The sequence below is a fragment of the Periplaneta americana genome, chromosome 16, assembly GCF_040183065.1.
Source record: "Periplaneta americana isolate PAMFEO1 chromosome 16, P.americana_PAMFEO1_priV1, whole genome shotgun sequence".
Taxonomy (NCBI): Eukaryota; Metazoa; Arthropoda; class Insecta; order Blattodea; family Blattidae; genus Periplaneta; species Periplaneta americana.
In genome coordinates this window covers 45714604-45740534 of record NC_091132.1, presented here as the reverse complement: position 1 = coordinate 45740534, position 25931 = coordinate 45714604, and the positions used below count along the sequence as shown (strand labels likewise).

Sequence of the window (25931 nt, the reverse complement as noted above, 5' to 3'; positions counted from 1 at the left end):
TCTATTCCACCTTGACTTACTTCGGACACGATAGCATCAAAATAGGAATCCCGAACAGAAGCTGATTTTCGAGAAAAAAATACCAAGGCAAATCTCTATTCCGCCAACATTCTCACTGCCATAACTCCGCCGCATGTGCAGTGAGAACAAGGCTGATACGTGCGGCGAATAGAGCTCCTCGAACTATATCTGTACCTATATCTATATCCCCTACCCCCAGGCATATGGATGTTAGAAACTAGCAAAGTTTAAAAAAATAGTCATTTTAGACTTATTTCTGTCCCTGCCTAAAACATTTCTAATCTCCGGAAATAATGGCCATATCGAGGAACAGGATGCGGTGTTGTATTCCCCCTTGACTTACTTCGGCCACAATAGCATCAAAATAGGAATCCCAAACAGAAGCTGATTTTCGAGAAAAAAATACCTCTATTCCGCCAACATCCCAAAAACTAAACAAATATTACACGTACTTGGAGATGTACTGTAAAATCATTGCAAACGAAAGTCACTTCCGTCACGCTACAAATTATCCACTCAGACTGTACTGTGGTCCATTTGTATGTTCCATAACAATGATATTAGTGGAGGAAAACGTTATCGCCAACTCATTCATGAAGGACAACAAATTGCTCGTCACTTGGCACTGTCAGCAAGGTCATTCACCAGAATTGGTGGTTCCAACTGTACAATTATTTGACAATGTGACCTGTTCTGGCTCTTGTTAAAATTGTTTTTTTTTTTTTTGTCATCAACATTTATATCAGTTATGGTGTACCACAACTTATGTATACGGGATTTACCATAACTTTCTATTAATATAACTACAATTAGCATGCAATCTCGACAGCCTATTAAACTAATAACTCATCTACTCTCGCTATTAATCCAACTCCAAACAGTCAATTTCTTCTTAATGATCTTAAATGTCCACCGTCTGTTCGTTACACACTTACGTTCCTTTCAGCATTCTAATCTTGCTAACTAAATTTATACATAATTCCGTCTTTCTACATTACATCTAACTCGTAACACTTCACCCCGTTATAATCATTGGGATCTTTTTTCTACCTAATACACGTCATTATAATCTTATTAAATCTTGACATGAGTATCTAGTTCACTTTAGTTTGATCATTAATTTCTTAACCACAATCAACACTCAGGAAAAAAAAAAAAAAAAACATACAAAATTGTAAATACTATCACTAAGATCATCTTTCATAACTTCACTACATCACTTTCAAAGATTTACTTCTTTACAGTAAACTTCAATCGGTAACTATATTCATTAACTAGCCACTTTTTAATTTCCCAACTTTTTTTTTTTTTTTTCAATTTTATAACTTCCTAACTGATCTCTATATCTATGATCCCCTAAACTCATTTTCATCACACTAAAACACGATTTACGACATTAAAGCACCAAACTTCCTGTTGTAATTTCATTCAGACCTTTTATTTATTTTTTACCGCTCATGCACCAACTTCTAAGATTGTAACTTTTTTGGCCCTTAAATGTACCCATCAATGATAAAATACTGCCTCGTGATGATGAAATCACTATATCTTCACCCATCATACTTTTCGCATCCTGAGCATCTCTGAACACTAACCACACCTTCTCTTGATCTCCCGTAAAACCTTCTTGATTATGCTTCTTGTCTTCTTCTTCTTCTTCTTCTTCTCGCTGACTCACGTAGGCTAGACCATATGTTACTGCGATTTCCTACTCGGTCTACACTTCCACTGGGCTCAGCAGATTCCTGACTGGGTCCTGCTTGATCGACACGTTCGTCCATCAGCTGCCTAGTCTCTGATGTTTGCTTTAATTTCGTCCATACTTCATTTTGCTGACTCGATCGTTCCTTGCCATCACAAACCAACTTATCTAAAATCTCTTCCGATTGTTCGGTATTCACTATAGTAGAGGACGAAATACGTATTGAACTATTTTTGTCTCTGGTTGGGAAATTTCTACTCTCGGATATCTGGGATTTCTGCGATTTGAAGTTCCTCTGACAATATTCCAAGTCATATAGTTTTCCATTAATCTTTATTTTATCCTTAACTAATATCGCAAACTGACCTCTCGATCTTGCCTCTTTCATAAATGGTAGTAACATCATTCTCTTACTCCTTGTTTCCACACTGTAGTCCTGCTCAATTTTTAAGTTCGTACCTTTCAGCATAAATAATTTAGTCCACATACTTGTAAATTTCACTAGTATGGGATGATTCTTCCCTCTTCCAATTCTGAAGGCTTCTTCAATCTGATTATTGTTTAGGTTCAGGCCAAAAATTTCATTACACAGATGAGTTACTAAATTATATGTTTCTAGTCGATTATCACGCCGTTCTTCATCCATTCCAAAAATAATTAAGTTTTTATTCCTCAACTTCTGGCTCTTGTTAAAAATGTTTGAACATGTCTGGACAAGTTTTTCTACATTTCCAGGTCATTTGGTTTCTTTTGTGCAGATTGTAACATTTTTCCTTTTTCAGAAGAGAGCCAATTGTTGATCATAGGTTTACAAAATGAGACTTTACTGAAGCAAAAACAACTGCACAGACATCATTGCCATCAATAGGATTAAGTGTAAGGTCATCGTATTATATTCAAACATTCTCTTTGAGAGAAACCCCTCACAAGAGGACGAGGCCAAAAAAGAAAAACGAGAAATATATGAACCATGCCTACCTTTCCTCTCTTCTAAATACAACATACCTGTTAATCAGTGGGTCGTCAAAGGTATATTATTTGGAACGAGAGATTCCCTTCCATACTCTACCTACAAACTATTAGCAGAATTAAAATTCAAAGTCTTTCAAATACAAAATATCCTATTACAAATTCTTAGGGACTTCTTATATATCATCCAATATCATTTACATTTTCAACAAATATAATTGTGTCAATATGACATTTTGGCACCAAAAGAATTCCAAATTCAAGATTTAATAGTTTTTTTTAACTTAATTAACGATTTAAAAAATAACTGCTCTGTATTAAGAATCCTTGTGGTCACACTCACTGGAGGGCTGATGATTTAATCAAATCCTTCTCTCTAAACAAAATTAGGTTACAAGGGGTTTTTAAGGAATTTTAAAGACCTCCTGTATTTCAGCCTAAAAGGCTTATTGTGCACTCCCATTGGAATGGACATTAGCATTCTCTTCCGAAATCTATTCCTTAGGTAACTATTTGGAAAAATACCTTTCTTCATTCAGAGCGGACAGTGTGTATTTAGATTACTTTGGGAGTGCTGAATCCAAGATGTAAATTTAATTTGGCCCAAATGATCGGAACATAATTAAAATTAATTGTTAATTATTGAAGAGAAACTGGCGCACTATATCGTTTTTATTTAATATTACGTAATTAATTTCGATTGAAGGTGCTGTAATCGAACTGACGTCAATGGTGTAATTATTTTTATCCCTGGATTAGACTATCAGTAGAGGCTATGACAGGAAGTTTTTCCGATGTTTTTTTTTTTTAATGTAGCCTATCCATCACTTTTAACAGAATACGTCGAAATTGATAAGTTTAAAAAAAGGCCTAGAAAAGATGTTTTTAGAAATATTTACCGAAAATTATTAAAAGTTGGAAAAATCAATGCGTGACCTCCTCATACCCTTGCCTTACTTTGCCTTTAGCTGAACCACATCGTTGCCGATTCAACTCAGCACATCAGTACGGTCTTATATCTAACATCCTCAAATCCTGAGCCCTAACAATCATAGGCAGAGTATGACGGGGCACTGTCCCCCCCCCCCCCAAACTTGGTCGAACTCTTTTATTTCTCTATTAACATTACAAAATATTGATTTCAAAAGATTTTTCTTACTTTTGTTTACGATTAAGTTTCTGTGCTTAAATTTTATTCACGAATTGATATCTTCTGACCATGTGTCTGGACTATAATATTTATTTTAAATTTCTCAACGTATAAGAATTTCTATACCTCATTTAAGGAATGGAAGCACTGTAATGTTTTTTGTAATAGTCTGTACTGATGTGTTAGAACTCTGCAGGTATTCAAGCAGCCACTTAGAGAAATATGAATAACATACTGCACAACAATTCAGAAAAAAGAAAAGTGATCTCGGTACAATGTGTAAACTTAAAGACGAGGTTAAATAAAATAATTGGAATTTACATTTCTTATGATATCTTAAAGTAAATGTAAAATTCGTCCACTGCTGTGAAGTAATGGTTAGCACGTCTGACCTTGAAACAAGCGGGCCTAGGTTCAAATCCTGGTTGGGACACGTTACTTCGTTGGGGTTTTTCCTCAACCAATTGAAGTATAATTGCTGCGTAATTTTCGGTGGGACACGTTACTTCGTTGGGGTTTTTCCTCAACCAATTGAAGTATAATTACTGGGTAATTTTCGGTGTTGGATCTCGGACTCATTTCGCCATCATTAATTCACATATCATCCATATAATAGCCCAGGTTAAGTTCACGGTGCACCATGCTGGACTTGTACAAGAGCGCAGCTGTTCGGCTACCCAATCATTCACAGAATAGAAGAGGTAAGCACAATAAGCCTCAAGCTGCAGTGGAAAGCTTCAGGTCCCTCCTCTGTACAAGAGGAAAAAAAAGTGACATTGTCTTTATACTCGTATTTTGTTACAATTTTACTTTATTTTACAATACCTTTATTACTTACTTACTTATTTACTTACAAATGGCTTTTAAGGAACCCGAAGGTTTATTGCCGCCCTCACATAAGCCCGCCAGCGGTACCTATCCTGTGAAAGATTAATCCAGTCTCTATCATCATACCCCACCTCCCTCAAATTCATTTTAATATTATCCTCCCAGCTACGTCTCGGCCTCCCTAAAGGTCTTTTTTCCTCCGGTCTCCCAACTAACACTCTATATGCATTTCTGGATTCGCCCATACGTGCTACATGCCCTGCCCATCTCAAACGTCTGGATTTAATGTTCCTAATTATGTCAGGTGAAGAATACAATGCGTGCAGTTCTGTGTTGTGTAACTTTCTCCATTCTCCTGTAACTTCATCCCGCTTAGCCCCAAATATTTTCCTAAGCACCTTATTCTCAAACATCCTTAACCTATGTTCCTCTCTCAAAGTGAGAGTCCAAGTTTCACAACCATAAAGAACAACCGATAATATAACTGCAAATTAAGCTTTCAGGAATAACTCCCTGTAAAGTTAATTTGAATAATTTCGAGGGAAAAATTGTTCCGGGGCCGGGTATCGAACCCGGGACCTTTCGTTAAACGTACCACTGAGCTACCCGGGAACTCTACCTGACACCGATCCAATTTTTCCCTCTATATCCACAGACCTCAAAGTGGGCTGAGAACCGTCAAGCAACCAACATTTGAGTGCACACTAACTCTGTGCGACTTTAAATTGTGGTTTTCTGTTACGTACAGCGACGTGTATTATGCAAATTAAGCTTTCAGGAATAACTCCCTGTAAAGTTAATTTGAATAATTTCGAGGGAAAAATTGTTCCGGGGCCGGGTATCGAACCCGGGACCTTTGATTAAACGTACCAACGCTCTCCCACTGAGCTACCCGGGAACTCTACCCGACACCGATCCAATTTTTCCCTCTATATCCACAGACCTCAAAGTGGGCTGACAACCATCAAGCAACCAACATTTGAGTGCACACTAAGTCTGTATTATTCGGTAATATAACTGTTTTATAAATTCTAACTTTCAGATTTTTGGACAGCAGACTGGATGATAAGAGCTTCTCAACCGAATAATAACACGCATTTCCCATATTTATTTTGCGTTTAATTTCCTCCCGAGTGTCATTTATATTTGTTACTGTTGCTCCAAGATATTTGAATTTTTCTGCCTCTTCGAAGGATAAATTTCCAATTTTTATAGTTCCATTTCGTACAATATTCTGGTCACGAGACATAATCATATATTTTGTCTTTACGGGATTTACTTCCAAACCGATCGCTTTACTTGCTTCAAGTAAAATTTCCGTATTTTACCTAATCATTTGTGTATTTTCTCCTAACATATTCACATCATCCGCATAGACAAGAAGCTGATGTAACCTGTTCAATTCCAAACCCTGCCTGTTATCCTGAACTTTCCTAATGGCATATTCTAGAGTGAAGTTAAAAAGTAAAGGTGATAGTGCATCTCCCTGCTTTAGCCCGCAGTGAATTGGAAAAGCATCAGATAGAAACTGACCTATACGGACTCTGCTGTATGTTTCACTGAGACACATTTTAATTAATCAAACTAGTTTCTTGGGAATACCAAATTCAATAAGAATATCATATAATACTTCCCTCTTAACCGAGTCATATGCCTTTTTGAAATCTCTGAATAATACCTTTATTAAATGATCATATTCCGATATACTGTACCAAGGTCAAGCTAAAACGGGGGGAGGAGGAGCTAAATGATGTCCCCCCATAATCTCGTTATATCGGAATTCTTTTTGCTTTGCCCCCCCCCCCCCAAGGAAACGGTTCTCTCTCTCTCTCTCTCTCTCTCTCTCTCTCTCTGCCTATGCTAACAATCCTGACAAACGACGAGAACGGGAAGAAAAGCATAACAAAACACAACAATGCACTATGCCCTGACATCTCTAATCAGGCCATACAGCTTGACGCTTACATACTAAACCATTACAACGAAACTACAACCACCTTGCCTGTAGTGGTTTATGAAAATAAAGCAAATAAAATGTGCAATCTCACTATTATTGAAATCCTCTGCATCCCAACCATGTCAGACTGGACGTTGAAGCTTGTCGACGTAGAGTTATCCGATGTGCAGGAAAGAGAAGTATCAACAGAAGACATCTGATATTTCGGGAAATGTTGTCCTTATGGTGGAACCTGAAATAGTATCGAACCATGTTTATAATAATTTTAAAAATATTCTAATGCCATTTCATTGCTAGAGTATGACAAGCATGAAACTTCGTATGCACTCATTCAGTAAATAATATGTAATTTACATTAGTAGAGTGCATGGTAGAATTTACAGGCCATATTAATTTTCATATTTTCTACATTCATTATCGAAAGAAAAATAAAGAAGGTAAATGTACGAATTCGAAATGAGGCAGTAGAAAAAGTGGACAGCTTTAAATGCTTGAAATGTACTGTAAGTAATAACATGAACTGCTGTCAAAAAGTCAAAGGAAGCTTATTAAAAAAAAAAAAAACAGCATCTCCCACGTAAGTGCGTACCTCTGGAAATATAAGTAAGAGACTATTGAACCACTTTGTGTGGAGTGTCGCATTGTATGGGAGCAGAAACATTGACATTACGAAGAATTAAAAAAAAAAAAAAATGACTACAAGCATTTGAAATGTGGATATGGAGAAGAATGAAGCGTACCAAATGGACAGGCAGAATAAGAAATGAAGCTGTGCTAGAAAGAGTGGGTTAAGAAAGAATAATGCTGAAACTGATATGGAAGAGAAAAAGAAATTGGCTACATCACTAAGAAGTATAATTTGCTAGGAGATGTCGTTGCACACAGACCACGTTTACACTAAACTTAAATTATGTGTGTGCAAAGTATACTAAAACCCTAAAATAATGTAAGGTCACAGATTCAGGAAAGGTTAGGTTAGGTTAGGTTAGGTTAGGGTAGGTTTTAGTATATCTTGCAAAAACAAATTTTAGGTTTAGTGTAAAAGTGGTTTATATGTAACGACGTCTCCTAGCAAATTACCAAAATATCAAATGATAGACAATAGCTATTAAGATATTTATATTGATCGCGGCTTAATCACAATGTAGAGAACGCCACATAAATGTGGATTACACTAACATCATTGTAACCTGATCTCTTCTAGAGCCTCGACCATGAACGTGAGACAGTAGGAAGCAAGTCAAGTTCCTGAGCTTGTTAGAAAAAGTCCTTCGATCATTGGAAGTTATAGGTGACATCTTTACGAAGAGGAACACTTAACAATCATCTAGTGTAAATTGTCTTAATTCTTTACTATTTACTTTAATATTGTCATTAAAATTTTTAACACATTGTAATCTGTAATCTACGCAATTATTTGGTACCTATTCCTAAAATATCACACAGTCATCATCTATCAAAGTGGAAACAAAACCGAGCAAAACTCCTCACACTCATTTCCTTCATAACAAATTTCATAATCTAGAAAAGTGGAAACAAAACCGAGCAAAACTCCTCACACTCATTTCCTTCATAACAAATTTCATAATCTAGAAAAGTGGAAACAAAACCGAGCAAAACTCTCCACACTCATTTCCTTCATAACAAATTTCATAATCTAGAAAAGTCGAAACAAAACCGAGCAAAACTCCTCATACTCATTTCCTTCATAACAAATTTCATAATCTAGAAAAGTGGAAACAAAACCGAGCAAAACTTCTCACACTCATTTCCTTCATAACAAATTTTCCTTCATAACAAATTTTCCTTCATAACAAATTTCATAATCTACAAAAGTAGAAACAAAACCGAGCAAAACTCCTCACTCATTATCTTCATAACAATTTCTAAATATATGCCTAGACACAATCATTTATATACATCTCTTTCATTCCAATAGTTTACAATCCTACCTTAAACATACAACCTTCCTCTCAGAAATCTTTCAAATTTTCATACAATCCTCATCGGTCTCGGGAAAAGCAGAAGCAATCATCCTCCACAAGTCCATGTAAGCCTACAATCTGTAAACAAATTTCAACATATCATCTCAATCTTAAATGCAATCTACATTCTATATTGGTACAGTTTCGGAATATCCCCCCCCCCACCTTTTTAGAACTGTTAGAATTCGTAATACTGGAATATCCCCTCCCCCATCGTGTTAGAACTGTTGGAACTAGTAATGCTGATTAACGTCTTACAATTTTACAATATCTTCTCTTTTTTTAAGTTCGTTATTTAACGACGCTACATCAACCACTGGGTTATTTAGCGTCGATGAGATTGGTGATAGCGAGATGGTATTTGGCGACATGACGCCGAGGATTCGTCACATTACCTGGCATTCACCTTACGGTTCGGAAAAACCTCGGAAAAAAAACCCAACCAGGTAATCAGCCCAAGCGAGGATCGAACCCGCCCCCGAGTGCTACTTCGGTCCAGCAGGCAAGCACCTTTAACAGAATCAGCCACACCGGAGGCTTACAATATTTTCATTTCGCCAAGTGCACAAGGCCTGAATTCAATTCCAAAATAAATAAACATAGTCCGAAATGCAAAATATTGCCGCCACATGAATTCTTGCAGATGGTGATCGAAACGTGGGCCAGTGACCACAGAGTCCATATCGACGAGATACGTTAAGTCTCGCCTATCACCAAAGGTCTGTGGATTTCATGTAGTCTGTTTCATTTTATGGAAACACTTAACATCATATTCTAACAGTTCTAAGATTGGCGGGGGGGGACGTTATTCCGAAACACTACCGGTACATTATATTGTACAATTGAAGGGCTTGGGGCAATACAGTGATAAGCCACACTCAAATTTTACAGGAAAACAACCCGTAAGTATTAAATCTTTAAGAGTTGTTTTCCTGTAAAATTTCATAGTGGCTTGTCACTATATTGCCCCAAGCCCTTCAATTCCTGTTTTACTTCAACAGTTTCTCAAATACTTCGAACTCATTTATAACTCTCACAATCCTAAAAATATTCTTACCTGACATACTTATAACCATTTTCTATTCCAAAAAACACAGCACAATAAAATTACGCACCTAACGTAAGTCAGCCATTTTCATATTGCACTCAAAACTTCATAAGTTTTTGTAAAAAAAAATTACATATTATGATGTCTACTATTTTACTCATGGATAAATATATAATATTATATTATATATTATTATAATATTATATATTCATCCGTGATTTTACTTAAGACATAGTGATATCAGTGTTGCCAACCCTATTGGAGCAAAAGAAGTAGACGGCCAAAAAAAAAGTACAACTTGCAATATTGTAATGGGTATTGTAAATCAGCTTATGCTCATCTTATAATTCTTGAATGATGTCATCATTTCTTGCAATAAACCCTCCTTCGTAAAGAAACATAACTTCCTATAAAAAGTGAACACTGACTGCTACAAACCAAACTCCATTGGATATTTCATAAATAATCTGAATGTTGTTGGCAAACCTTTTCTTCCTCGTGCGAGTCAAGTGCGGGAATTAAAAAAAAAAAGTGATACAAAGAAATTGATAACAATTAATAAATATTACAACAATTACATCACCACAAGTACAGGAGAAGAATATCGTATGTTTTAAACGAAACATACCATTATGCAGTATTGTTTTGTAGTTAACCCAGTGTATCTTGTATTACTCTTTTGATCACCGCGAAACCAGGTGCCCCGGGTTCGAATCCCGGTCAGGGCAAGTTTAGGTTTTTTCCGGGGTTTTCCCTCAACCCACTATGAGCAAATGCTGGGTAACTATCCCGGGACTCATTTCACCGACATTATCACCTTAATTTCATTCAGATGCTAAATATAAATAACCTCAGATGTTGATACAGCGTCCTAAAACAAGCCACTAAAAAATCACTCCTTTTATATGACTGCAGACGCTAAATAACCTGAGATGTTGATATAGTGTCGTGAAATAATACACCACTACAAAAAAAAAAAAAAACAAGAAAAAATTAATCTTTTCATATAATGCTACAGACGCCAAATAATCTGAGATGTTGATAGCGTCGTAATATAACCTACTAGAAATATACGACTGTAGCCTACTCTATTAGGTAGTAAAACATTTCGACATTAGAAATGTAACACGATTCTCCCCGCGTTTCCCAAATAACGATGAGTTTAGGCATATTAATTAAAATATATTCGACATTCCATTTGAGCTTAGCTATAGTGATACACGGCAGTCACGTAAGTCCTTTTTGCGTGATGATACGTAAACGACCAAAATAATTCTCAACTACGTCACACTCGTATCCAACCCATGCTTGCTTGTTACCGATATTTGTGCTAAAACGGTGTAAGTACATATTACCGTACATAACTGGAGCTCTTCCGAAATTTTCAAATTATGCACCTATTTAAGTCTCATTTGATAGATATAATAATAAGAAATCATAATTATTCATTCAAAATATAGTATAGAGTTATTATAATTTTTTATTGTAACATATTCATAACTACTCGCAAGCGTACCCGTGACCCAATACTGCCGTATATATACGGCTGCAGAACACTCACCCCTCGTGAAATACAGATATTGTATGCAAGTGGTTGGCCTATAATCCACGTATCGATATTTGCGTCCCGGGCATATCTCACCCTCTTCGCCTTCTAACCCTAGTACACGATGAAAGACAGCAGGAGCAATGTTGCACCAGCAGTCTGAAGGCAGCAGGCGCTGATAAAGCACCAGCAGCCTGACGACAGGTTGAAGCAATCAAGCCTCAGCAGTCTGGAGTGTACAGGAAGTGGAAGGAATAACACGAAGAGGCCCCTTTTGCACTTTTCAAATTTCAGAATGCTTTACAATACAAATATATCTATATATTTCCTCTTCCAACAATTCTCACATATTTATAATCACGCGGGAGGGGGGAGTGATGGAGGAAAAAAAAAAAAAAAAATTACTTGGGAACCTTCTGTTCCCTATTACCCCTCAAAAAGCATTTTGTATTCACCTATTAACTGCGGTAGCTTACCCTTTACTAAACTCATATACATACACAATAAGGAGAGTCGACGAACTCTTACTTCCTTACTCTTAACATAACAATGCTCGAAACTGACATTTATATAGCCTAAATCGACAAAACTTTACTTGTAAAAAAAATGGGGGAAGGGAGAGATTTAGAATATTTGTATACTAGCATATTAGCCCAAAGTAGAAAAGTAGAAATGTACAAAATAATGACATCTGCTTCTAAAAAAAGGTACACTCGGCAACATATGTATATATTTACTACAATATATATAATTTGCAATATATTCAAATATACAGTATATCTGTATTTAAATTATTTTCTCCATCCCTGTTTGACCTTACACTTTCCTTAAGTGTACTGACATAGAGATATTCTTGTTATCACTTACATTACATTACATTGCAAATTCTACTTGCTTCTGATAACTAAGGTCAAGTCCTCCACTCTGTAAGATCACATACGTCCATGACTACTGTGTTCTCTGGTCCCTCCCTGACTCCTCTGACTTAACTCTGTTCCCACTGAGTTCTGCTTGTCCCCTAGGGTCTCTCCCTGTCCCAAATTGTACCTACCTGTCCCCTCTCTATCCTGTGTCTTCTCTCTCTCTCTCTCTCTCTCTCTCTCTCTCTCTCCTCTAAGTTTTCCCTGTCCCCTATCGTCTCTCGATGCCCCCTTTCTTTCTCTCTCTCTCTTCCCTCTGTGTTCTTCCTAACCCCTCTGGTCACTCCCTGTCCCTTCTCTCTTATCTCTGTTCCCTCTTCTTCTTGTCCCCTCTGCTCTCTCCCAATCCCTCTCAGACTTATCTCTGTTCCCTCTGTGTTCTTCCTGTCCCCTATGGTCCCTCCCTCTCCCTTCTGTCTTCTCTCTGTCCCCACAGTGTTCTTCCTGTCCCCATTGGTCTTTCCCTGTACCTCTCAGTCTTATCTCTGTTCCCTATGTGCTCTTCCTGTACCCTCTGGTTTCTCCCTGTCCCTTCTGTCTTCTCTTTGTTCCATCTGTGTTCTTCCTGTCCCCTCTGGTCTCTCCCTGACACGTCCGTGTTTTTCCTGTCCCCTCTTGTCTCCCCTGGCCCCTCTGTCTTCACTGTATCCCCTCTGTTTTCTTCCTGTCTCCACTGGTCTCTCCCTGTCCCTTCTGTCTTCTCTCTGTTCCCTCTGTTTTTCCTGTCCCTTCTCTCTTCTCTCTGTTCCCTCTGTGTTCTTCCTGTCCCCTCTCGTCTCTCCCAGTCCCTTTCTGCCATATCTCTGTTTCCTCTGTGTTGCTCCTGTCCCCTCCATACTCACCCTGTCCCTTCTGTCTACTCTCTGTCCCCTCTGTCCTCTCCCTGTCCCTTCTGTCTTCTCTCTGTTCCCTCTGTGTTCTTCCTGTCCCCTCTGGTCTCTCCCTGTCCCTTCTGTCTTATCTCTGTCCCCTCTGTGTGCTTCCTGTCCCCTCTCGTCTCTCCCTGTCCCCCTTTCTCTTATCTCTGTTCCCTCTGTGTTCTTCCTCTCCCCTCTGGATTCTCCCTGGCCCTTCTATCTTCTCTCTGTTCCCTCTGTGTTCTTCCTGTCCTCTCTGGCCTATCCCTCTCCCCTTTATATTCTCTATGTTACCCCTGTGATCTTCCTAGTCCCCTCTGGTCACACCCTGTCCCTTTTGTCTCCTCTCTGACCCCTCTGTGTTCTTCCTGTTCCCTCTGGTCTCTCCCTGTCCCCTCTGTGTTCTTCCTGTCCCATCTGGCCTATCCCTGTCCCCTCTATCTACTCTCTGTTCCTTCTGTCTTCTTCCTGACCCCTCTGCTCTCTCTCTGTCCCCTCTGTATTCTCCCTGACCCCTATATCTTCTCTCTATCCCCTCTGTCTTCTTCCTGTCCCCTCTGGTCTCTCCCCGTCCCTTCTGCCTCTTCTATGTTCCTTCCGTGTTCTTCATGTTCCCTCTGGTCTCTCCCTGTCCCTTCTATTTCTCTCTGTCCCCTCTGGTCTCTCCCTGACCTGCTCTGACTTATCTCTGTTCCAACTCAGTTCATTCTGTCCCCTCTAGTCTTCCCTGCCCTCTCTGTCTTATCTCTGTTCCCCCTATGTTCTTTCTGTCCACTCTAATCTCTCCCTGCCCCCTCTGTATTCTCTCTGTTCCCTCTGTGTTCTTTCTCTCCCCTCTTGTCTCTCCCTGCCCACTCTGCATTATCTCTGTTCCCTCCGTGTTCTCTCTGTCCCCCATAATATCTCCCTGCCCTCTCTGTCTTCCCTCTATTCCTCTATGTTCTTTCTGTCCCCTCTGGTCTCTCCCAACCCTCTCTGTCTTATCTCTGCTCCCTCTGTGTTCTTTCTATTCCCTTTAGCCTCTCCCTGCCCTCTCTGACTTATCTCTGTTCTCTATGTGCTCTTCCTCTTCCCTTTAGACTCTCCCTTCCCTCTCTGTCTTATCCCTGCTCCCTCTGAGTTCATTCTATTTCCTTTAGTCTCTCCCCGCCCTCTCTGTCTTATCTCTGCTCCATCTGTGTTCTTTCTCTTCACTTTAGTCTCCCCATGCCCCCTCTATCTTATTTCTGCTCCCTCTGTGTTCTTTCTATTCCCTTCAGTCTCTCCCTGCCATCTCAGTCTTATCTCTGCTCCCTCTCTGTTCTTTCTATTCCCTTCAGTCTATCCTTAGCCTCTCTGTGTTATCTCTGCTCCCTCTGTGTTCTTTCTATTCCTTTCAGTCTCTCCCTGCCCTCTCTGTCTTATCTCTGCTCCATCTGTGTTCTTTCTATTCCCTTTATTCTCTCCCTCCCCTCTCTGTCTTATCTCTGCAACCTCTGTGTTCTTTCTATCCCCTTTAGTCCCTCACTGCACTCTCCGACATATCTCTGTTCCGCCTATGTACTCTCTGTCCTCTCTAGTCTCTCCCTGCCCTCTCTGCCTTGTCTCTGATCCCTCTACGTTCTCTCTGTCCACTCTAGTATCTCCCTGCACTCTCTGACTTATCTCTGTCCCTATGTGTCCTTTCTACTCCCTATAGTCACTCCCTGCCCTCTCTGTTCTTTCTGTCCCCTCTGGTCTCTCCATGCCCTCTCTGGTTATCTCTGTTCCCTCTCTGTTCTTTCTGTCACCTCTAGTCTCTCCCTGCACTCTCTGACTTATCTCTATCCCCTCTGTGTTCTCCCTGACCCCTCTATTTTCTCTCTGACACCTCTGTCTTCCTCCTGTCCCCACTGGTCTCTCCCTGTCCCTTCTGCCCTCTCTTCGTTCCCTGTGTGTTCTTCTTGTCCCTTCTGGTCTCTCCCTGTCCCTTCTATTCCTCTCTGTTCAGTCTGTGTTCATCCTGTCCCCTCTGGTTTCTCCATGTCCCTCTCTGTCTTATCTCTGTTCCATCTGAGCTAATTCTGCCCCTCTAGTCTTCCCTGCCCTCTCTGTCTTATCTCTGTTCAATCTATATTCTTTCTGTCCCCTCTAATCTCTCCCTGCCCTCTCTTCGTCTCTCTGTTCCCTCTTTGTTCTTTCTCCCCCCATCTAGTCTATCCCAGGTCTCTCTGCCTTATCTCTGTTCCCTCTGTGTACATTCTATCCCCCCTAATATCTCCCTGCCCTCTCAGTCATCCCTCTGTTCCTCAATGTTCTCTCTGTCCCCTCTGGTCTCTCCCTACACTCTCTGTCTTAACTCTGCTCCGTCTGTGTTCATTCTATTCCCTTTAGTCTCTCCCTGCCCTCTCTGTCTTACCTCTGCTCCCTCTGTGTTCTTTCTCTTCACTTTAGGGTCCCCATGCCCCCTCTGTCTTATCTCTCCTCCCTCTGTGTTCTTTCTATTCCCTTGAGTCTCTCCCTGCCCTCTCTGTATTATCTCTCCTCCCTCTGTGTTCTTTCTATCCCCTTCAGTCTCTCCTTTCCCCCTCTGTCTTTTCTCTGCTCCCTCTGTCTTCTTTCTATACCATTTAGTCTCTCCCTGCCCTCTCTGTCTTTTCTCTGAACCCTCTGTGTTCTCTCTATTCCCTTTAGGCTCTACCTGCACTCTCTGACTTATCTCTGTGCCGTCTATGTTCTCTCTGTCCTCTCTAGTCTCTCCCAGCCCTCTCTGTCTTATCTCTGTTCCCTCTGTGTTCTTTCTCTTCAATTTAGTCTCCCCATGCCCCCTCTGCCTCATCTCTGCTCTCTCTGAATTCTTTCTATTACCTTCACTCTCACCCTGCACTCTCTGTCTTATCTCTGCTCCCTCTGTGTTCTTTCTACTCCCTTTAGTCTCTCCATGCACTCTCTGTCTTATCTCTGCTCCCTCTGTATTCTTTCTATTCCCTTTAGTCTCTCCCTGCACTCTCTAACTTATCTCTGTTCCGTCTATGTTCTCTCTGTCCTCTCTAGTCTCTCCCTGCCCTGTCTGTCTTATCTCTGTTACAACTGTGTTCATTCTGTCCCCTCTGGTCTCCCCCTGCCCTCTCTCTGTCACTTATCTCTTTTCCCTCTATGTTTTTTTTTCCCCTCTGGTCTCTCCCTGCCCTCTGTCTTATCTCTGTTCCCTCTGTGTTCTTTCTGTCCCTCTCGTCTCTCCCTGCCCTGTCTGACTTATCTCTGTTCCCAATGTGTTCTTTCTGTCCCCTGTAGTCTCTCCCTGCACTCTCTGTCTTATCTCTGTTCCATCTGTGTTCTTTCTGTCCCCTATGGTCTCTCCCTGCACTCTCTGACCCATCTGTGTTTCCTATATGTTCTTTCTGTCCCCTCTGGTCTCTCCCTGCCCTCTCTGACTTATCTCTGTTCCCTCTGTGTTCTTTCTGTCCCCTCTGGTCTCTCCCTGCCCTCTCTGACTTATCTCTGTTCCATCTGTGTTCTTTCTGTCCCCTATGGTCTCTCCCTGCACTCTCTGACCCATCTGTGTTTCCTATATGTTCTTTCTGTCCCCTCTGGTCTCTCCCTGCCTTCTCTGACTTATCTCTGTTCCCTCTGTGTTCTTTCAGTCCCAGCTAGTCTCTCCCTGCTCTCTCTGACTTATCTCTGTTCCCTCTGTATGCTTTCTGAACCCTGTAGTCTCTCCCTGCACTCTCTGTCTTATCTCAGTTCAATCTGTGTTCTTTCTGTCTACTCTGGTCTCTCCCTGCACTCTCCGACACATCTGTGTTCCCTATATGTACTTTCTGTCCCCCCTGGTCTCTCCCTGCCCTCTCTGTCTTTTCCCTGCACCCTCTGTGTTCTTTCTATTCCATTTAGTCTCTCCCTGCCCTCTCTGTCTTATCTCTGATCCCTTTGTGTTATCTCTATTCCCTTTAGAATCTACCTGCACTCTCTGACTTATCTCTGTTCCGTCTATGTTGTCTCTGTCCTCTCTAGTCTCTCCCAGCCCTCTCTGTCTTATCTCTGCTGCCTCTGTGTTCTTTCTCTTCAATTTAGTCTCCCCATGCCCCCTCTCTCTTATCTCTGCTCCCACTGTATTCTTTCTATTCCCTTCAATCTCTCCCTGCCCTCTCTGTCTTATCTCTGCTCCCTCTGTGTTATTTCTACTCCCTTTAGTCACTCCCTGCCTTCTGTCATATCTCTGCTCCTTCAGTATTCTTTCTATTCCCTTTAGTCAATCCCAGCACTCTCTTACTTATCTCTGTTCCGTCAATGTTCTCTCTATCCTCTCTAGTCTCTCCCTGCCATCTCTGATTTCTCTCTGATCCCTCTATGTTCTCTCTGTCCCCTCTAGTCTCCCCTGCACACTCTGACTTATCTCTGTTCCCTATATGTTCTTTCTGTCCCCTATAGTCTCTCCCTGCCCTCTCTGTCTTATCTCTGTTCCCTCTATGTCCTTCTGTCCCCTCTGGTCTCTCCCTGCCCCCTCTGTCTTATCTCTGTTCCCTCTGTGTTCTTTCTGTCCCCTATGGTCTCTCCCTGCCCTCTGTGACTTATCTCTGTTCCCTCTATGTTTTTTTCTGTCCCCTCTGGTCTCTCACTTTCCTCTGTCTTACCTCTGTTCCCTCTGTGTGCTTTCTGTCCCCTCTGGTCTCTCCCTGCCCTCTCTGACTAATCTCTGTTCTTCCTGTCCCCTCTAGTCTCTCCCTGCCCTCTCTGATTTATCTCTGTTCCTCTATGTTCTTTCTGTCCCCTATAGTCTCCCCTGCCCTCTCTGTCTTATCTCTGTTCCACTAAGTTCTTTGTGTCCCCTCTTGTCTCTCCCTGCCTTCTATGACTTATCTCTGTTCCCTCCGTGTTTTTCTGTCCCCTGTAGTCTCTCCCAGCTCTCTCTGTCTTATCTCTATTCCCTCTATGTTTTTTCTGTCCCCTATAGACTCTCCCTGCCCTCTCTGTATTGTCTCAGTTCCCCCTATGTTCTTTCTGTCCCCTCTGGTCTCTCCCTGCCCTCTCTGACTTATCTCTGTTCCCTCTATGATCTTATGTCCCCTATAGCCTATCCCTGCCCTGTCTCTCTTATCTCTGTTCCCTCAATTTCCTTTCTGTCCCCTAAAGTCTCTCCCTGCACTCTCTGTCTTATTTCATTTCCCTCCGTGTTCTTTCTGTCCCCTCTGGTCTCTCCCTGCCCTCTCTGACATATCCCTGTTCCCTCTATGGTCTTCCTGTCCCCTATAGTCTCTCCCTGACCTCTCTGTCTTACCTCTGTTCCCTCTGTGTTCTTTCTGTCCCCTCTAGTCTCTCCCTGCCCTCTCTGAATAATATCTGTTCCCTCTATGTTCTTTCTGTCCTATCTAGTCTCTCACTGCCCTCTCTGACTTATCTCTGTTCCATCTGTGTTCTTTCTGTCCCCTCTAGTCTCTCCCTGCCTCTCTCACTTATCTCTATAACTTGTGTTCTTTCTGTCCCCTCTAGTCTCTCCCTTCCCCTCTCTAACTTATCTCTGTTCCCTCTATGTTCCTTGTGTCCACTCTAGACTCCCCATGCACTCACTGTCTTATCACAGATCCCTCTATGTTCTCTCTGTCCCCTCTAGTCTCGCCCTGCCCTCCCAGTCGTATCTCTGCTCCGTCTGTGTTCTTTCTCTCCACTTTAGTCTACCCATGCCCCTTCCGTCTTATCTCTGCCACTTCTGTGTTCTTTCTATTCGCTTTAGTCTCTCCCTACCCTCTATGTCTTATCTCTGCTCCCTCTGTGTTCTTTGTATTCCTTTTAGTCTCTCCCTGCCCTCTCTGACTTATCTCTGTTCCCTCTGATTTCTTTGTGTCCCTTGTAGTCTCTCCCTGCCCTCTCTGACTTATCTTCTGTTCCCTCTACGTTCTTTCTGTCCCCTATAGTCTCTCACAGCTCTCTCTGCCTTATCTCTGTTCCCTCTATGTTCTCTCTGTCCCCTCTAGTCTCTTCCTGCCCTCTCTGACTTCTCTGTTCCCTCTATGTACTTTCTGTCCCCTATAGTCTCTCCCTGCCCACTCTGTCCTATCTCTGTTCCCTCTGTGTTATTTCTGTCCCCTCTGGTCTCTCCCTGCCTCTCTGACTTGTCTCTGTCCCCTCTATGCACACTCTGTCCCCTTTACTCTCTCCCTGCTCTCTATGACTTATCTCTGTACCCTCTGCTCTCTCCCTGCCCTCTCTGACTTATCTCTGTTCCCTCTACGTTCTTTCTGTCCCCTATAGTCTCTCCCTGCCCTCTCAGTGTTATATCTGTTCCCCCTGTGTTCTTTCCGTCCCCTCAGGTGTCTCACTGCCCCCTCTGATATATCTCTGTTCCCTCTGTTTCCTCTCTGTCCCCTCTAGTCTCTTCCTGCCTCCCAGTCTTATTTCTGTTCCCTCCATGTTCTTTATGTGCCCTATAGTCCCTGCCTGCCCTCTCTGTATTAATCTCTGTTCCCTCTGTGTTCTTTCTGTACCCTCACGTCTCTCCCTACCCTCTCTGACTTAACTCTGTTCCCTCTGTGTTCTTTCTGTCCCCTCTAGTCTCTCCATGCCCTCTCTGACTTATCTGTGGTCCCTCTAAGTTCTCTCTAGCCCCCCCAGTCTCTCCCTGCCCTCTGTGTCTTATCTCTGTTCCCTCTATGTTCTTTCCGTCCCCAACTGTCTCTCCCTGCCCTCTCTCTCATAACTCTGTTCCCTTTGTGTTCTTTCAATCCCCTCTGGCCTCTCTCACCCCTCCCTGTCTTATCTCTGTTCCCCCTGTGTTCTTTCCGACCCCTCTGGTGTCTCGCTGCCCTCTCTGATATAACTCTTTTCCCTCTGTGTTCTCTCTGTCCCCTCTAGTCTCTTCCTGCCCTCTCTGTGTTATTTCTGTTCCCTCCATGTTCTTAATGTACCCTATAGTCCCTGCCTGCCCTCTCTGTATTAATCTCTGTTCCCTCCGTGTTCTTTCAGTACCCTCAGGTCTCTCTCTGCACTCTCTGACTTACCTCAATTGCCTCTGTGTTCTTTCTGTCCCTTCTAGTCTCTCCATGCCCTCTCTGACTTATCTGTGGTCCCTCTAAGTTCTCTCTGGCCCCCCAGTCTCTCCCTGCCCTCTGTCTTATTTCTGTTCCCTCTATGTTCTTTCCGTCCCCTACTGTCTCTCCCTGCCCTCTCTCTCATAACTCTGTTCCCTTTGTGTTCTTTCTATCCCCTCTGGCCTCTCCCTCCCCTCCCTGTCTAATCTCTGTTAGCGCTGTGTTCTTTCTGACCTCTCTGGTCTCTACCTGCCCTCTCTGACTTATCTCTCTTCCCCCTGTGTTCTTTCTGTCCACTCTACTCCCTCCCTGCAATCTCTGATTTTTCTCAGTTCCCACTATGTTCTTTCTGTCCCCTATTGTCTCTCCCTGCCCTCTCTGCCTTATTTCTGTTCCCTCTGTGTTTTTTGTCCCCTCTGGTCTCTCCCTGCCCTCTCTGACTTATCAGTGTTCCCTCTGTGTTCTTACTGTCCCCTCTGGTCTCTCCCTGCCCTCTCTGTCTTATCTCTGTTCCCTCTGTGGTCTATTTGTCCCCTCGGGTTTTTCCCTGCACTCACTGCGTTATCTCTATTCCGCCTGTGTAATTTCTGTCCACTCTAGTCTCTCCCTCCCCTCTCTGACTTCTCTGTTCCCTCTATGTACTTTCTGTCCCCTCTAGTCACTCCCTGCCCTCTCAGACTTAACTCTGTTCTCTCTGTTTTCTTCCTGTAACCTCTGATCTCTACCTGTCCCTTCTGTCTTATCTCTGTCCCCTCTTGTCTCTCCCTGTCACTCTCTCTCTTATCTCTGTCCCCACAGTGTTCATTCAGTAACCTCTAGTCTCTCCCTGCCCTCTCTCTCTTACCTCTGTTGCCTCTGTGTTCTCTCTGTCCCCTCTGCTCTCTCCCTGTTCTCTCTGGCATTTCTCTATTCCCTCTATTTTATTTCTGTCGCCAATAGTCTCTCCCGGCCCTCTCTGTCTTATCTATGTTCCCTTTGTGTTCATTCTCTCCCCTCTCATCTCTCCCTTCCCTCTCTGACTTATCTCTGTTCCCTCTGAGTTCTTTCTGTCCCCTCTGGTCTTTTCATGTCCCTTCTGTCTTCTCTCTGTTCCCTCTGTGTTCTTCTCGTCCCCTCTGGTCTCTCCCTATCCCTTCTATCTTCTGTCTGTCCCGTCTAAGTTCTTTCTGTCCCCTCTAGTCTCTCCCTGCCCTCTCTGACTTTTCTCTGTTCCCTCTATGTTTTTTCTGTCCCCTATAGTCTCTACCTGCCATCTCTGTCTTATCACTGTTCCCTCTGAGTTCTGTCTGTCCCCTTTGGTTTCTCCCTGACATTTCTGGCTTCTCTCTATTCCCTCTCTGTTCGTCTTGTCCCCTCTGGTCTCTCCTTGTCCCGACTATCTTCTCTCTGTTCCGTCTGTGTTCTTCCTGTCCCTTCTGGTATCTCCATGTCCCTCTCTATCTTATCTCTGTTCCCCCTGTGTTCATTCTGACCCCTCTAGTCATCCCTGCCCTCTCTGTATTATCTCTGTTCCCTCTATGTTTTTTCTGTCCACTCTAATCACTCCCTGCCCTCCCTGTCTTCTCTCTGTTCCCTCTGTGTTCTTTCTGCCCCTCTAGTCTCTCACTGCCCTCTTTGCCTTATATCTGTTCCCTCTGTGTTCTTTCTGTCCCCCTAATCTCTCTCTGCCCTCTCTGTCTCCTCTCTGTTCCTCTATGTGCTTTCTTTCCCCTCTGGACTCTCCCTACCCTCTCTGTCTTATCTCTACTCCCTCTGTGTTCCTTCTATTCCTTTAGTTTCTCACTGCCCCCTCTGTTTTATCTCTGCTCCCTCTGTGTTCTTTCTATTCCCTTTAGTCTCTCCGTGCCCTCTCTGTGTTATCTCTGCTCCCTCTTTGTTCTTTCTATTACCTTTAGACTCTCCCTGCACTATCTGACTTATCTCTGTTCCGTCTATGTACTTTACGTCCTCTCTAGTCTCTCCCTGCTCTGTCTGACTGATCTCTCTTCCCTCTATGTCCTGTCTGTCCACTCTAGTCTCACCTGCAATCTCTGACTTATCTCTGTCCCACTGTGTTCTTCCTATTCCCTATTGTCTCTTCCTGCCCTCCCTGTCTTATCACTTTTCCCTCTGCGTTCTTTCTGTCCCCTCTAGTCTCTCCCTGCCCTCGTTGTCTTATCTCTGTACCTCTATGATCCTTCTGAACCCTATTGTCTCTGTCAGCCCTCTATGTCTCATCTCTCATCCCTCTGTATACATTCTGTCCCCTATAGTCTCTCACTACTCTCTCTGATTTATCTGTGTTCAATCCACTTTCTCTCTGTCCCCTCTAGTCCCTCCCTGCCCTCTCTATGTTCTATCTGTCCCCTATAGTCTCTCTCTGCCCTCTCTGTCTTCTCTCTGTTCCGTCTGGCTTCTTTCTCTTCCCTCTGGTGTCTCCCTGCCCTCTCTGACTTATCTCTGTTCCCTCTGTGTTCTTTCAGTCTCCTCTAGTCTCTCCCTGCCCTCTCTGACTTATCTCTGTTCTCCCGATGATCTCTCTGTCCACTCTACTCTCTCCCTGCAATCTCTGACTTATCTCTGTCCCACTGTGTTCTTTCTATTCCCGATAGTCTCTTCCTGCCCTCTCTCTGGTATCTCTGTTCCATCTACGTTCTTTCTGTCCCCTATAGTCTCTTCCTGCCCTCTCTGACGTATCTCTGTTCCCTCTGTGTACTTTGTGTCCCCTCTTGCCTCACCCTGCCCTCTCTGACTTATCTGTGTTCCCTCTATGTTCACTCTATCCCCTCGCTTGACTCTCCCTGACCTCTCTGTGTTATCTATGTTCCCACTATGTTCTGTCTGTCCCTATAGTCTCTCCCTGCCCTCTCTGTCTTATCTCTGTTCCCTCTGATCTCTCCCTGCCCTCTCTGACTTATCTCTGTCCCCTCGATGATCTCACTGTCCACTCTACTCTCTCCCTGTAATCTCTGACTTATCTCTGTCCCACTGTGTTTTTTCTATTCCCTATAGTCTCTCCCTGCCATCTCTGTGTTATCTATGTTCCAACTACGTTCTTTCTGACCCCTATAGTCTCTCCCTGCCCTCTCTGTCTGCTCTCTGTTCCATCTGTGTTCTTCCTGTCCCCTCTGGTCTCTCCCTGCCCTCTCTGACTTATCTCTGTTCCCTCCATGTTCTTTGTGTCCCCTATAGTCTCTCCCTGCCCTTTCAGTCTTATCTCTGTTCCCTCTGTGTTCTTTCTGTCCCCTCTAGTCTCTCCCTGCCCTCTCTGACTTATCTCTGTTCCCTCTATGGTCATTCTGTCCACTATAGACCCTCCCTGTCCTCCCTGTCTTATCTCTGCCCCTCTGTGTTCTTTCTGACCCCTCTGGTCTCTCCCTGCCCTCTCTGACTTATCTCTGTTCCCTCTATGTTCTTTCTGTCCCCTATACCTCTCCCTGCCCTCTCACATTTATCTCTGTTCCCTCTGTGTTCTTTGTGTCCCCTCTAGGCTCTCCCTGCACTCTCTGGCTTATCTGAGTTCCCTCTATGTTCTCTCTGTCCCCTCTAGTCTCTCCGTGGCCTCTCTGTGTTATCTGTGTTCCCTCTATGTTCTGTCAGTCCCAATACACTCTCCCTGCCCTCTCTGTCTTCTTCCTGTCCAGTCTGGTCTCTCCCTGCCCTCTCTGACTGATGTCTGTACCCTCTATGTTCTTTTTGTCCCCTATAGCCTCCCCCTGCCCTCTCATTATTATCTCTGTTCCCTCTGTGTCCTTTCTGACCCCTCTAGTCTCTCTCTGCCCTCTCTGAATTATCTCTGTTCCCTCTGTGTTATCTCCGTCCCCTCTAGTTTCTCCCTGCTCTCTGTCTCTTATCTGTGTTCCCTCTATGTTCATTCTCTCCACTATAGTGTTTCCCTGCCCACAGAGTCTCTTCTCTGTTCCCTCTGTGTTCTTTCCGAACCCTCTGGTTTCTCCCTACCCTCTCTGAATTATCTCTGTTCCCTCTATGTTCTTTCTGTCCCCTGTAGGCTCTCCCTGCCCTCTCATTCTTATCTCTGTTCCCTCTGTGTTTTTTGTGTCCCCTCTAGGCTCTCCCTGTACTCTCTGACTTATCTGCGTTCCCTCTATGTTCTCTCTATCCCCTCTAGACTCTCCGTGGCCTCTCTGTGTTATGTCTGTTCGCAATATGTTGTCTGTCCCCCATAGGCTCTCCCTGTCCTCTCTGTCTTCTCTATGTTCCATCTGCCTTCTTCCTCTCCCCTCTGGTCTCTCCCTGCCCTCTCTGACTTATCACTGTTCCATCTGTGTTCTTTCTGTCCCCTCTAGACTCTCCCTGCCCTCTCTGTCTTATCTCTGTTCCCACTATGTTCTTTCTGCACGCTATAGTATCTCCAAGCCCTCTCTGTCTTATCTCAGTTCCCTCTGGGTTCTCATTGTCCCTTCTGGTCTTTTAATCCCTCTCAGAATTATCTCCATTCCCTCTGTGTTCTTTCTGTCCCCTATAGTCTCTCACCGCCCTCTCTGTCTTATCTATGCTCCCTCTATGTTATTTCTGTCCCCTCTGGTCTCTCCCTTCCCTCTCACTTATCTCTGTTTCCTCTGTGTTCTTTGTGTCCCCTCTAGGCTCTCCCTGTAATCTCTGACTTATCCGTGTTCCCTCTATGTTCTCTCTATCCCCTCTAGATTCTCCGAGGCCTCTCTGTGTTATATCTGTTCGCAATATGTTCTGTCTGTCCCCTATAGGCTCTCCCTGCCCTCTCTGTCTTTTCTATGTTCCATCTGTCTTCTTCCTGTCCCCTCTGGTCTCTCCCTGCCCTCTCTGACTTATCACTGTTCCCTCTGTGTCCTTTCTGACCCCTCTAGTCCCTCGCTGCCCTCTCTGCCTTAACTCTGTTCCCTATATGTTCTCTCTCTCCACTCTAATCTCTCCCTGCATTCTCTGACTTATCTCTGTCCCACTATGTTCTTTCTATTCCCTATAGTCTCCCCCTGCCCTCCATGTCTTATCTCTCTTCCCTCTGCTTTCTTTCTGTCCCCTCTAACTTATCTCTGTTCCCTCTGTGTTGTCTCTGTCGCCTCTAGTCTCTCCCACCCCTCTCTGTAATATCTCTGTTCCCTCTATGTTCTTTCTGTCCCCTATAGTCTCTCCCTGCAATCTCTGTCTTTTCTCTGTTCCCTCTGTGTTCTTCCTGTCCCGTCTGGTCTTTCCCTGACCTCTCTGACTTGTCTCTGTTCCCTCTGTGTTCTTTGTGCCCCCTCTAGGCTCTTCCCTCTGACTTATATGTGTTCCCTCTATGTTCTCTCTGTCCTCTCTAGACTCTCCGTGGCCTCTCTGTGCTATCTCTGTTCCCTCTATGTTCTGACTGTCCCCTATGGTGTCTCCCTGACTTCTCTGTCTTCTCTCTGTTCCATCTGTGTTCTTCCTGTCCCCTCTGGTCTCTCCCAGGCCTCTCTGGCTTATCTCTCTTCCTTTTATGTTTTTTCTTTCCCGTCTAGTCTCTCCCTGCTCTCTCTGACTTATCTGTTCTCCTCTATGTTCTCTCTGACCCCTCTAGTCTCTCCCTGCGCTCTGACTTATCTCTGTTCCCTCTATGTTCTTTCTCTACGCTAAAGTATCTCCCTGCACTCTCTGTTTTATCTCAGTTCCCTCTGGTGTCTTCCTGCCCACTCTGACTTATCTCTGTTCACTCTGTGTTCTTTCTGTCCCCTCTAGTCCCTCCCTGCCCTCTCTGACTTATCTCTGTGCCCTCTACGTTCTTTCTGTCCCCTCTGGTCTCTCCCTGCCTCTCCGACTTATCTCCCTTCCCTCTATGTTCTTTCTGTACCCTTTAGAATCTCCCTGCCCTCTCTGTCTTATCTCAGTTCCCTCTGGGTTCTTACTGTCCCCTCTGGTCTCTTAATGCTCTCTCCGACTTATCTCTGTTCCCTCTGTGTTCTTTCTGTGCCCTATAAACTCTCCCTGCCCTCTCTGTCTTATCTCTGCTGCCTCTATGTTCTTTCTGTCC

The 25931-nt window shown here is 43.4% G+C and overlaps 1 long non-coding RNA gene across 3 annotated transcripts in view; it reads right to left on the bottom strand.

Annotated features, from left to right (window-relative positions):
* Positions 1-25931, bottom strand: part of LOC138716214 (uncharacterized) — a 143871-nt gene that overhangs the window by 45692 nt on the left and 72248 nt on the right. For 2 of the 3 annotated variants that reach the window (XR_011336589.1, XR_011336588.1), the window contains exons 6-7: positions 8580-8690; positions 6719-6859 (exon numbers count right to left, since the gene is read on the bottom strand). This is a non-coding gene — a long non-coding RNA (uncharacterized lncRNA). Of the gene's footprint in view, positions 1-6718; positions 6860-8579; positions 8691-9669; positions 10593-25931 lie in introns of those variants that run through there. The other variant, XR_011336590.1, reaches the window with a different exon arrangement.